The sequence below is a fragment of the Podarcis erhardii genome (genome assembly GCF_964252035.2).
Source record: "Podarcis erhardii genome assembly, chromosome: 18".
NCBI lineage: Eukaryota > Metazoa > Chordata > Lepidosauria > Squamata > Lacertidae > Podarcis > Podarcis erhardii.
Window position 1 is genome coordinate 3,672,466 of NC_138516.1, and position 13,032 is coordinate 3,685,497.

Genomic DNA, 13,032 nt, shown 5'->3' on the forward strand with positions numbered 1-13,032 from the left:
CTAGCGGAGCCTGTAACCTGAAGCGTATGTAACCTGAGGTACCACTATACCTGATTGCATTATCTGGATTTTGGGCACGCTTTTGTTATTATAACTACTTAATTCCTGAATCTGGGTCCTAGGTCACAGGCTCACACCCTGTTCATATTTTGAATGTGCCCTGAGGACAGGATTTGTGAGGAAAGAGACCTACTTTGACCTTCCAGAGAAATATTTGAGGTCAATTTGTTCAGGACCTAACCTGTGGGGTTTCAGACACGTGGTTTATATATACAGTTATGAACACTTAGTTTTTTTTATATGTGACCTTAAAATTCTTATAACATCACCTTGGTAAAAAGGGGCCAATAAATGTAATTATTATTAATAATAATACTCCCATCAGCCCCTGCCTTCATCCCATAGTCCCTTTGCAAGGGATCAGGAAGTTATTGTCCCTCATATGGACTACGCCTCTCATCATCCCTGACAATTGGCCATGCTGGCCGAGGCTGATGGAAATTGTAATCCCAAACATATGGAAGGCACCAGCTTGTGGAAGCTTTGGCCGAAAAGAATAGTTATGTTACAGAAACACAAAAGAGTGGATTGTACTTTCCGAGGCCAAGATTATTAAACTTGGAATTTGCTATCAAGTGTTGAGGGACAATTCTGGCTCTTAAAATATGAAGGTTGCCTGTCCTAAGGAGTCATTTCCAATGGACACAGAAGGATAGATGCTACGGCTCACAATGCAAGACTTTTCTTGCTTACAGTTGTTCATCATAAGATGTGAACTCGTTAGACTTCCAGTTGGTTGGCTTTGGTTGTGATTCAAAGGGCTCCATCAAATGCATGTATGTAGTGCGATTTATGTGCTAGGGCAATGGCTTAGACTTTGGCTGAGAGATTTAAAAAATGCAGTGGTCAGAGCTGTCTTTTTAAAACAAGGCTATGGGGTAAGATAATAAATCAAGGAGTCTGAGCTAGACTCTTCAACAGGTGGCTATCCAACATCTGCTTGAACATTTGCAGCATGTAGATCTCTCTATAGGCTGTTGGCTCCATGAATTGCTCTTTATCCTCCATACCTTAAACTGAGTCTACCCTCTTTACTATTAAGTCTATTTGATCTAGTCTGGCCTCTTCTCTGTAGGAGACCCTCAAGTATTTGAAGAGGGTTCCTATGCATGCCCCACCCCACCTTCTCCAGATGAAACACCCTTGCTTCTGAAACCTGTTTCCATAACCAAATGATGTGTTTTTCCTTGCCTTCTGAGCCAATTCCTGTTTTGTTTTGGAAGTATTCTGCATTTTTTATTTTGTCCTTTCTCTTCCAAAGAATACCAGCTTTCTCTTCCAAAGAATACCCTACATCAGTGTTTCCCAACCTTTGGTCTCCAGCTGTTTATGGACTACAATTCCCATCATCCCTGACCACTGGGTCTTGCTAGATAGGGATGATGGGAGTTGTAGTCCAAAAACAGCTAGAGGCCAAAGGTTGGGAAACACTGCCCTACATCTATATGAAGGGCAGATTAGGAAAGCGAAAGCTCATCCTGCTGCTTTTGCCAGGTGCGCGCATTTGAACTTGGGGGATCCTTGGGGGAGTCCCAAATCCCATGATCCCCTCCCTCCCCGCAGCCTCCAAAGCATGCTTTTATGATTTGCAGTCCTGTGGTGACCTTCGGCCCCCCATTTATGTTTACATTGCCCGCTCCTTGCTCATAGAACTGTTTTGAATAACAATGCATTGTGCCGAGGGTGTGGGGTGCAGATTGCGGGAGGTGGGCGGTGAATTGGAGAGATTAGGGGGCGGAAAGGGTGCAGATCTTCTCTTGATCCAATTTGCAAACCAATTCTCTCCTCCCTTCCGGGGCGCCCGCGATGCCGGTGCTGGAAAAGCGGCCCCCCGGCCCCTCCCTCACTGGTTCTCATAACCCTGCAGCCCCCTCCTCTTGCTGCACGCTGATTGTGTGTGCACGTCCTCACGTAGGCCGCCGGTGCTGGCTTTCCCATCCAGCCCAGTGCGAGAGGAGGAGGAGGAGGAGGACCCAGAAAAGGGCGTGTCCCGTGCGCTCCCTTAAGCCTCGCCCCTCTACCCAATCAGAAGCGGGGATTGCCACTGACCTCCTTCCCCCGCCTTCCTCATTGGTTCTGCGGCTCAACCAATCCCGGAGTCGGGGAGGGAAGAGGGCGGGGGAAAGGCTCGAGAGCTCTTGCCATTGGGCTGGCCAGAAAAAAAAAAAGAAAGGGAAAGGGGCGTGGCTTGATGATGAAGAAGAGCGAGGAGGAGGAGGCGTGGCCAACCGCGGCGGTGTTTTCCTCCCCCTTTCCCCCCCTCCCGGAGTTGGTCCTCGCGCCTGCCCTTCACTCGCCAGCGGCCAGCCAATCTCGCGCGCGGCGGAGGGCGGGACCTCCTCGGCCGTTGGAGGAGGGGAAGATTGGCAACGGCCGCGGGCGGAGGCGCCCCTCCCCCCTCCCAATCCCTCAGCCCCAACTGCTTCACACCCCCCGCCCCACCCCCGCCGGACCTGCCTCTGAGGAGACCCGTTGGAGGCCTTGCGGCGGCGGCGGCAGCGTCGTGGTGGTGGTGGTCGCCAGCCCCGGGAAGGCCGAGAGTGTGGGCGAGTGTGGTAAGGGCCTTGCGAAGGCGGCCGGGACGGGGGGGGGTGTCGGTGTCGGGGTGGCTGTCGTTCATTATCGCGACGGAGGGGGGGGTGTTATCGCTTTTATGTCTTAATTTTACCTCAGGGAAAGGGGGCCGGGCCTGCGGAGAGCGGGGGGAGGGGAGGGGATTCCGCCGCCTCGGAGCGGAAGCCCCGCCTCACAGCGCCTTCTGTGAGGGAGGCGGTTGGGGGGGGGTCGCTCGTCCTTTTTACCTCAGGAGGAAGAAGGGGCTGCGGGGGCCGCTTCCCTCATGGGACGCCCCCCCTCCCTCCCTCAAATCACAAGTTCGGGGTGAGCTGGGAGGGGGAAATCAGCGTCGAAAGTCAAGACCCCCAGGCGCTGCACTGCCTCCCCCCCCCCGCACTTTGTAAATAAAACATACGTGAGGGAGAAGTGGATTTACGGCATTGAATTTATTGGTGGTGGTTTTTCTTTTAACCTGGGCCACTCAAAAGTGTCTGACGGGTCCTGTTCACTTCAGGGGGTCTGCTCTTGAATGGAATTTAGCTGGACACAAAGATTAAGTTGTATCCAGTGTTAGTCAGTGTAGACCCATGGAAATGAATGAATGTTACTAGCTTTGGGCCTATCATTGCCATGGGTCTGAGTTTGATTATCTGATTATTGTTAGCCGCCCGGAGCCCGGCTTTGGCTGGGGAGGGCGGGATATAAATAAAATTTATTATTTATTATTATTATTATTATTATTATTTGCAGCACTGGGTCAGGCTCTGGCGGGACCAGGAGACCCACTTGCCTCTTTGTGTTACTGTTTGTGGGGTGTTTTGAGGGTTGTGTGTATTTCCAGTGCTGGAGGAGAGTTCAGGAGGCAACAGCAGGTCAATAGATACACGCCTGCACACATAAAAGGTGAATTGCATGCACACGCACACGTAAATAAGAGGCGACTTGCATGCACAAACACATGCACACACATAAATAAGAGGCGAATTGTATGCACAAACACATGCACACACATAAATAAGAGGCGACTTGCATGCCAAACACATGCACACACATAAATAAGAGGCGACTTGCATGCGCAAACACATGCACACACATAATTAAGAGGCAACTTGCATGCACAGACACATGCACACACATAAATAAGAGGCGACTTGCATGCACAAACACATGCACACACATAAATAAGAGGCGACTTGCATGCGCAAACACATGCACACACATAATTAAGAGGCAACTTGCATGCACAGACACATGCACACACATAAATAAGAGGCGAATTGCATGCACAAACACATGCACACACATAAATAAGAGGCGACTTGCATGCGCAAACACATGCACACACATAATTAAGAGGCAACTTGCATGCACAGACACATGCACACACATAAATAAGAGGCGACTTGCATGCGCAAACACATGCACACACATAAATAAGAGGCGACTTGCATGCACAAACACATGCACACACATAAATAAGAGGCGAATTGCATGCGCAAACACATTCACATGCACACATAAGAGGCACATTGCATGCACAAACACATGCACACGCACACATAAATGAGAGGCGAATTGCATGCACAAACACATGCACACACATATGATAGGGATACATGCACATAAATAAGAGGCAAATTGCATACACAAACACATGCACACACATATATGATAGGGATACATGCACACATAAATGAGAGGCAAATTGTATGCGCAAACACATGCACACGCACACATAAATGAGAGGCAAATTGCATGTGCAAACTCATGCACACACATATATGATAGGGATACATGCACATAAATAAGAGGCAAATTGCATACACAAACATACATGCACACATATAATAGGGACACACACACACACACATATATCCCTATACACACACCCAAAACCCCGCACATATATAATGGCAAATATATACTAATACATACACATTTATGTGTAAATATAATAGCATATTATTGAATCCCTAATGTCTCAACTTGCTGCTCCTGTAACATATGTATATATTAAACCAAGTCCTACTCTGAGCATACCCATCAAATTATTTACGGTATTGAATTTATTGGTTGTTGTTTTTCTTTTAACCTGGGCAACTCAAAAGTGTCTGACGTGTCCTGTTCACTTCAGGGGGTCTGCTCTTGAATGGAATTTAGCTGGACACAAATATTAAGTTGTATCCAGTGTTAGTCAGTGTAGACCCATGGAAATGAATGAATGTTACTAGCTTTGGGCCTATCATTTCAATGGGTCTGAGTGAAACTTGGAGATGTATAAAACGCGATGAATAGAGTGCAACTTAGTCGTAGTAGAGACCCATTGAAATAAGTGAAGATGGCTAACTTTGGTTCTTTAATAGTGATCCTAGTCTGAGTAGAACAGTTTGTTAAAAGTTAATGGTTTAAATGGTAATTGTTGCTTTTTTATGGGTTGTATCCAATCATATTCGGAGCAGACCTACTGAAATCAAAAAGCATGACAAATTTGGATCAGTTAATTTCAGTGAGTCTCCTTTGACAAACACCGGCTACCTTGGCCTGAAAAGCGAGTTGAGCGCTGCACTCCATAGTCGCTTTTGACTGGACTTAACTGTCCAGGGTCCTTTACCTTTTTACCTTATTTATAATAATTGTATTTGAGATTGTTACTCTTTTTCAAGTTGCCTGTGGGTCTTTTTGTCTTCACTGTTAGTGTGGTGAATGTAAATCTGGTGATGTGTTATGTAAATTGATGATGATAGTAGTCTATATTGTGTTGTTTTAGTTTCATTCAGTATCAGCTATTTGTGTGTAAGTTTTTTTTGCTGTTTTGTACATTGTACGAGGCAATTAATAAAACAATGACGATGATAATAAATTGGAGAGAGAGAAACCACAAGATTCTTGTCTTTGTGTAGCAGAAGCAACAGACTTAATGTGGGGACCTCCTCATCTGTACTATTATAAAAAGAGTTTACAGCAGTTTGTCTTACTTGGGGGTGGGGAGGTAGGAAAGCCCGCTCACAATGTTCTGACACTATGTACGATAGCCAAAAGATACCCCACTTCTCCCTTCTCACCCATGTTATTACATAAGTGACTGAAAGTGAAAGCAACTTCACAACTTTCTTTCTCACTGAAGTGTGGTCAACAAGTACCAGCTGGGTGCTATCTGGGAGCTGCATTTGAGATTTGCAAGGCACCAGCTGCATTTCGCACCTGGCTATTGACCACTTGCGATCAAGTGAAGGTGCCAGGATGGCGCCTGACATCTCCACTATCTGGAGGTGTATACCTAGGGATCATTAGATCCTGACTGTTTTCACACACTAATACTGCATCCTATAGAATTCTATCAGTTATCTTTTATCTGCACAATCAGAATGGATTTTAGGAACCAAAAAGTCATATTGAAAAATACGGCTTAAGGAGCCATTTGGCACTCGGCTTTCATATCTGAATTTCTAACACTGCTTGTAGCCACTGACAAATTTATAATCTATTAATTTGTCCAATCCCCCTTTGACATCTTCAAAATGACTGCCCACTAAATGTGGCAGCTGGTTTCTCTTCAGATGTACATGCGATAAATAAATTATTCTGCTTACCTGCTTCAGAAAGCTGGAGGATAGGGCTGTGTGATATGTCAATTTATCGTCCAAAACTGGTTTGAAGTCCATATCGTAATGTTGGTTTCGTAATTTTTGACCTGGCAATACAGTATATAACAAATGTGTGTGTGCTGTGCAAAAATCACAATGTGGGAAAAACTGTGAAGCCAACCAATGCTTCTTTCGATTCCTGCAGTCCCTGTTAACTCTGCCGGCTCAGCTCTCCCCAGCTTCATTTAGGTGGCAGCAATTCACAAGATCAGGCACCGGCAAAAATCCTGATGCAGGAAAAATTGTGAAGCCAGTCAATGCGGCTACATAGTTCCATCCTTATTTCAGACATTGTGATATATTGGTATATCGTGATGTTTAGCTGGTGATATAGCTCAATGTTGAAAACCAGTTATCGCCCAGCCCTACTGAAGGGACCAACCAGATAGAGATGTCAGTCGCTAGCTAACCTGGCATCCAGAGATCTCCACGTGGTTGTAATTAGACCCACACCAGTCACAAAATGTGCCTGGTTTCTAATGCTGCTGCCAATCCAGCAACTCAAGTATATCTCTGAGCCACAAGACGCTTCAAAGGCAAATGAGCATGCAACAACTTTTGAGATAAATGAAGGAACAGTGGGAGAAACTTAATTCTTAGACACCTTAGATAATGTGACATATTTTAGTAAGATCCAGGCTGGCACTTTAAGAGCAGCAAAATACACCTCTCAGTATGTAATTGATACAAGCCCTTCAAAAGCCACACTCCTGAGGTCTAAACTTTGAGCCTAATTATGGCCAACTAAATGCCAGCACCCAGTTTACAGTAACACAGTAGAGCATCCGGCTAGAAAAACATTACTAACTACACAGCTGCTGCTGTTAACGAACAAATAAAAAGGAAGAAAGAGCACACAAGCATATCCAGTGTGGTTAGATTTGTTTTCTTACAGTGTAAGACTTGCATTTTTGCAAAAAAAGACTCATCCATTAAAAAAAATAAACATTTCACTTTATATATATTGAAGCAAATGCTTTGTAGAATATGAAATCAGTCTGTCTGGTGTTGTATGTGTAGAGGTGAAGGTCACTTTCCTGATATGACGAAAAAGATCCAGCAAAGTTTCCCATAAGGCAAGTTGACCTAGTCAGAAGGCCAGATCCAGAATGGCCAACTTTCCACAGACCACTTTGACAAGTGGATGGAGTCCACTACAGGTGATTTGAACTTCAATTAACTTCTGCAATACAAAAGAAACATTTGTTCCCAATTCTTCCTTTGAAGCCCTAGCCTTAATTCATTTGCAGCACCCTGGCTTGGTCAAGCAAGCAGTTAAGAACTTTTTTCATTTGCCAAATTTTTAGTGTGGGTGAAATTTCTGTCTCCCTATTTTTATCTCGTGGCTGGTTTTCTTACCTGAAATTTGTTTTTTTTTTTGGAATTTTGACTGTTTTCCTGTGTTTACTGAACTTTTTGTTAGCCTCTGTGAGCTTAGTTTACTGTATAAAGAAAAACTGAGTATGTTTTATGTATATATAGATGTAGAAATAAAATACAGATGGTCAGATAGGGAACTGACCAAAAAATCTTTCCATTACTTGCACAATCACTGATGCACATTTTCAATAGCTGTACCTTTGCCTGAAGATCAATGCTTATATGATGCTAGATCTAACATAAAGGTAAAGGTACCCCTGACCGTTAGGTCCAGTCGTGAATGACTCTAGGGTTGCACGCTCATCTCGCTCTCTAGGCTGAGGGAGCTGGCATTTGTCTGCAGGCGGCTTCTGGGTCATGTGGCCAGCATGACTAAGCCGCTTCTGGCGAACCAGAGCAGCGCACAGAAACGCTGTTTACCTTCCCGCCAGAGCGGTACCTATTTATCTACTTGCACTTGACGTGCTTTCGAACTGCTAGGTTGGCAGGAGCTGGGACGGAACAACGGGAGCTTACTCCATCTTGGGGATTCGAACCTCCAACCTTCTGATCGGCAAGCCCTAGGCTCTGTGGTTTAGACCACAGCGCCACCGGTGTCCCAGTGCACCTCCCGCTAACATACTGCACTCCAACTGCATGCTATGCATAGCCTAAAATGGTCAGGGCTCAATGTCTTGATTGGTGGGTGGCAACAGAATTGCCAGGGTTGTTGTGGGAACATTTGTTGGCATTGCCTCTTGTTTCTACAGTTATATTTGTGCTTTTTACTTTGCTGCTGGGAATAGAATAGAATCATGGAGTTGGAGGGCACCCTGAGTATCATCTAGTCCAACCCCCTGCAATGCAGTTATCCCTTATGGGGTCAAAACTGCAACCTTGGCATTATCAGCACCACACTCTAACCAACAGAGCTAGTGCATAGTATTGTGACGGTTATTTATTTTCTTCATTTATGTTCCACCTTTCCTCCAAGGAGCTCTTTTTTTAAAGAAGCGGTTTGATGATAGCTTCTTTAAAGGGGTCCATGGAAAATTCCTCAGAGAGGGGAGCATTCACCACCCCACAGAATCCATTGCCCAGCCCTGCCTGGCTCGGTTTTAAGAGCCAGGACGGGTAAGGATCAAGGTGGTCTGTTTCACTTGCCCAAGAAGCCTGTCCACATTCTCTGTGGTAACAGGTTGAAATTGATCCCATACAACTTGACCAGACACAGGTCTCTGGCAGTCTCCTGCCTTGACCCTGCTACTACAGTGGCATCTAGCTTTTTCCAAATCTTGAGTGATTATAGCTGCAAAAAACTGCAAAATTCTTACAAGTGATCCTTTTTGGACACTGATGGAAAAGGTGGTTCTGTTAGACTATGAACAACCTGAAAGAGTCACCTGGACCTGTTTTCCGCAAATGCAATAGAGGTGGCGAAGAATATCCTCTTTGCCATCACTATCGCCACTTGGTAGGCTCAACATTGAACTCTTAACTCGTGTTTGGTCCGATTTAGAGTGAGGGTTTTTTTTGCCACTGCTACTCTAACCATCTTAGCAATTGTTTCATCACCCTCACCTCCAGGGAAAACTACAGGGCCATTCAGGCTCCATGCAATTGGAGAGGGCACTTCAGAGCCACACAGTTAATAGCCCTTGTTAGCTCCATATTCCAGTGAGCCGCCAGGGAATCAGCTGAGAGGCCATCAATATAGAATAATATATCCCTCAACACTCTCTGGAAGCCATTTGGATCCATTAACTGGCGGGGGCAAACAATTCAAATTGGTCCCACCTCCCTGCGGAGGGGAAGGGTTGCAGAGAAGTCTAGTTGCACCAGGAAATGATCTGATCATGGCATTTATTTTGTTCCACTGGAACTTAATGTCAGATCATCCACAGAGGTAAACACCAGATCTAAGGCATGCCCATGGCTATGAGTAGGGCCAGATTTTTTCAGGGAAGGCATGGGTGTTAGAATCCCGTAGGACCACCAGACTAGGTATCTCCAGGAGAACATCCAACCCGACCTGAAGCAGCTCAGGCAGAGAATCCATTTTTAAAAAAATAATACTTAAGTTTTCCAATTTAATAATCCAATAAAGGCCACATTAGAGACATTCCGAATTATAAAATAATCTAACAGTCCAAATATTAAGCCAAATCATAAATCTTTGTTTGACTTCCCATGCTCTGAGGTTGGAGGATTGCCATCACCTCACATTTGCACCACTTTCTTTATTAGTCCAGGTGGTTCCCATAATTCAATCCAATATTAATCCTTAGTTTGTTTTCACAGCCTCTGAATTCATCCAGCAAGCGAGTTATATCAAAACAGTATGTTTCTGTGTGGGTGTTTTATTTCCTTCTGTGTCTTTCACTTTCACTTCTTAATGTCAGTAATTATCCAATACGACACGTCCCCAAATGGAGGAAATCTGGCTTTCTGTCAGTTGTTCTAGGTGTATGTCCAAACCTCTTCCTTTCATCTCATACCAGAACAGATAGGCCTGTACTTTGGCTAGAAGCCTCAATTCCCATATTCCACTCTTAACAGTCCATCAGAATTAATTGCAAATTCGTAAATCTTTTCTGCACAGTTAATAATTAGATCAAAAATATATCAATATTACAGTCTTGCTTGCGTACATAATCAGTATTCAGGCTTTCCAGGGGGATTTGCCGAGTAAAATAGCAAATACGCAGTATATCAAAAAGAAACAAAGGCGGCTCCCCCTCCCTTTCCGTTCTGACATACCAGTTCCATAGTAAATATAGTCTCTCTTCCACTCGAATCCTTTAGCTCCTCACTGACTGAATCAATTGGCAGAGAAGTTTATCTCCCCTCACTCAGAGCATGCCCGTTAATTAAGTCCGAATTACCAACTTAAAAAACAGGAGTTCGTTTGCTCATGGCGGCAATTTTGGAGTGTTGCCAAAGAGACGCACAGTGTTTTCCACCCAGCGCCCCCTGCCCCCTCATTCCTACTGGATTGGGGCAGGTATAGGGCGATCTGTGGGTGAAGCTGCTCCCCCCCCCCAGCCCTTGGGGGGCGGGTTTGGGAGGATGATTACTCCCATCTCATCCTCAAAATATCCCATGCGAAACGGCTCATATGTAATCAACAGCCTCCGCCATGGCAAGGCAGGGAATCCTTGGTGCAGCAGGGAGGTCAGTACACCAATAGGAATCCTGCACTAACCCTGTTGCCCAACTTCCAGAACGTGCACTCAGCAAATTGGGTCTCCCTAATAGGATGCCGGATGAAAACTAATGACATCCTAAAAATCACTGCAAACCCCCCTACCTGCCCACAGGACCTGGGTTGCTGTGAGTAAGCAGCAAGAACAGGCCCACCTAACATGTCCAACCAGGTCTCTGTAACACATGCCAGGTCAATTCCTCCATCCACAATTCTTCCATGACAACTAAAGTTGCTGCCTCGGTAATGACATAGTCTCGTCCTAGTGTAACTCTTCCTCCTGCCTGTGATCACTGGGATTGAATGTCCCAATGCCTCTCCCCTGTGGAACCTGCCACAGCCATTCTGTTCTGAACAACAACAAGCAACACGTCGACTAATAATATACTAACAGAATATTTGTAACATTATACTGTTTCAAAATTCATAAACAGAAGACATATAATATGTGTATGGAGTCACAAATAATAGGAATTAAATAAATGTTCCAAGAACAGGAATGTAGGAGTAGTGAGTCACTATCAAAGATCACTGAGATGGAGGCAAAATGCCTTTCCACAGTCAATATCCTACAAATGCGATGATAGGTGCTCCAAACATAGCAATAGGGTACTTTGAGCACAGCAGCAGACAGAACAGCTCTTCCAGGATAACGAACTGTTTCAATGATAATTCTTCATCAGCTGGCAAAAGTGCTCAACTAGAGGCACTTCCATGACTTGATTCCTAATGTGGGATCGATGCTCTCCTATACAGACACTGCCCGCCAGTATGGTCGATCCAATATAAAGCAGATTGCAAGGGCATCTTATTAGGTAGAAGAGTTTGGATTTGATATCCCGCTTTATCACTACCCTAAGGAGTCTCAAAGCGGCTAACAATCTCCTTTCCCTTCCTCCCCCACAACAAACACTCTGTGAGGTGAGTGGGGCTGAGAGACTTCAGAGAAGTGTGACTGGCCCAAGGTCACCCAGCAGCTGCAGGTAGAGGAGTGGGAAATTGAACCCGGTTCACCGGATTACAAGTCCACTGCTCTTAACCACTACACCACAACTACAGCATCTTTGTATACAGGTATACAGTATCTTTGGTCTGACATGTACTGAAATGATGGATGGTAAATCTAAAGTTAGAATAAGCATCATAGATCTCTTTCGTCTGTAATACAAAAGGGCAAGATATTCATCTACCGCATTTATGATGACCCATCAGGCTGGAACTAGTGGGAGAACGTGTCAATGTAAGGTCAGAATGGACCAGCCATTCTGCTGGCTAGGGCCCACTCCCGGGGCAGCCCTGACTCTCTCCCCTTAAAAACAAAATATATTATGCCAGCTATAAAGTAAACCAATAGAAAATAATAATAAAAAGAAACAATTTACAGTTATGCACAAATTAAAATGATCCCAACCAACCCCCAACCCAATAAAAACAAAACAAAACAACCAAAATTCAAAGCTCCACAGATTAAAAGCTGTTTAAAAACATTCCGGGCAGCTGGAGCAGTAAAACCATTAACAGCCCCTAAAGACTCGCCCCAACCCAAGAGTTTGTTCCAGTGAGCCTTGCAGCAGGGAGCAGGTCCTTCAGCACTCACAGTAGCAGATGTTACTCTGGCCTCCCAGGAGCCTCTCGTAGCTGGTTTGTGTGAGTCTGGGCCACACACCCTAGGCCAGGTAGAAAGGAACTTGCAGCAGGGAGCCGGTCCTCCAGCACTCACTGTTCTTCCCTCAACTTAAAGTGGTTGATGTTACCAATATCACCACTTTTCTCTTTTGTTTGACTTTCTTTTTGAAGAGGCAGAGGGGCAAAGTGGGGAGGAAATACTGGGGGGGGGGGGGGAGTTAGTCATTTGCAAAGGAAAGCAGAGAATTGCAGTGGTTAAGTGTTAGAGTGGGCGACCAAGATTCAAATCCCTACAGACTGATGAAGCTCACTGGGTGTCCTTGGGCCAGTCATTCAACAATACAAACAACACAATAACTGAACATCTCGCCACCAATAAGGAAAAAAGTCTGCAGCATCTTTATTATTATCAGTGTCTACCTTTTTTTCTGAGTGGCTGAAGATAGCAGAGAGAGGAAGAATGTATTGTACACTTTCAAGGACACAAGATGGGGAGGCACCTCTGAACACTAAGCGACTCCTGGGGCATAGTGTCTCTTATTGCTGCCCGGGGCAGGGGGGGGGGTGGCCCTGCTGGACGGT

General features: G+C 45.1%; 1 protein-coding gene across 2 annotated transcripts in view; it reads left to right on the top strand.

Moving 5' to 3' along the window:
* Nucleotides 1-2,499: 2,499 nt before the first annotated feature.
* Nucleotides 2,500-13,032, top strand: part of KDM4B (lysine demethylase 4B) — a 186,542-nt gene continuing 176,009 nt past the window's right edge. For both annotated transcript variants that reach the window (XM_081846063.1, XM_081846065.1), the window contains exon 1: nucleotides 2,500-2,615. The gene's annotated coding sequence lies outside the window, so the exon portion shown is untranslated. The remainder of the gene's footprint in view (nucleotides 2,616-13,032) is intronic.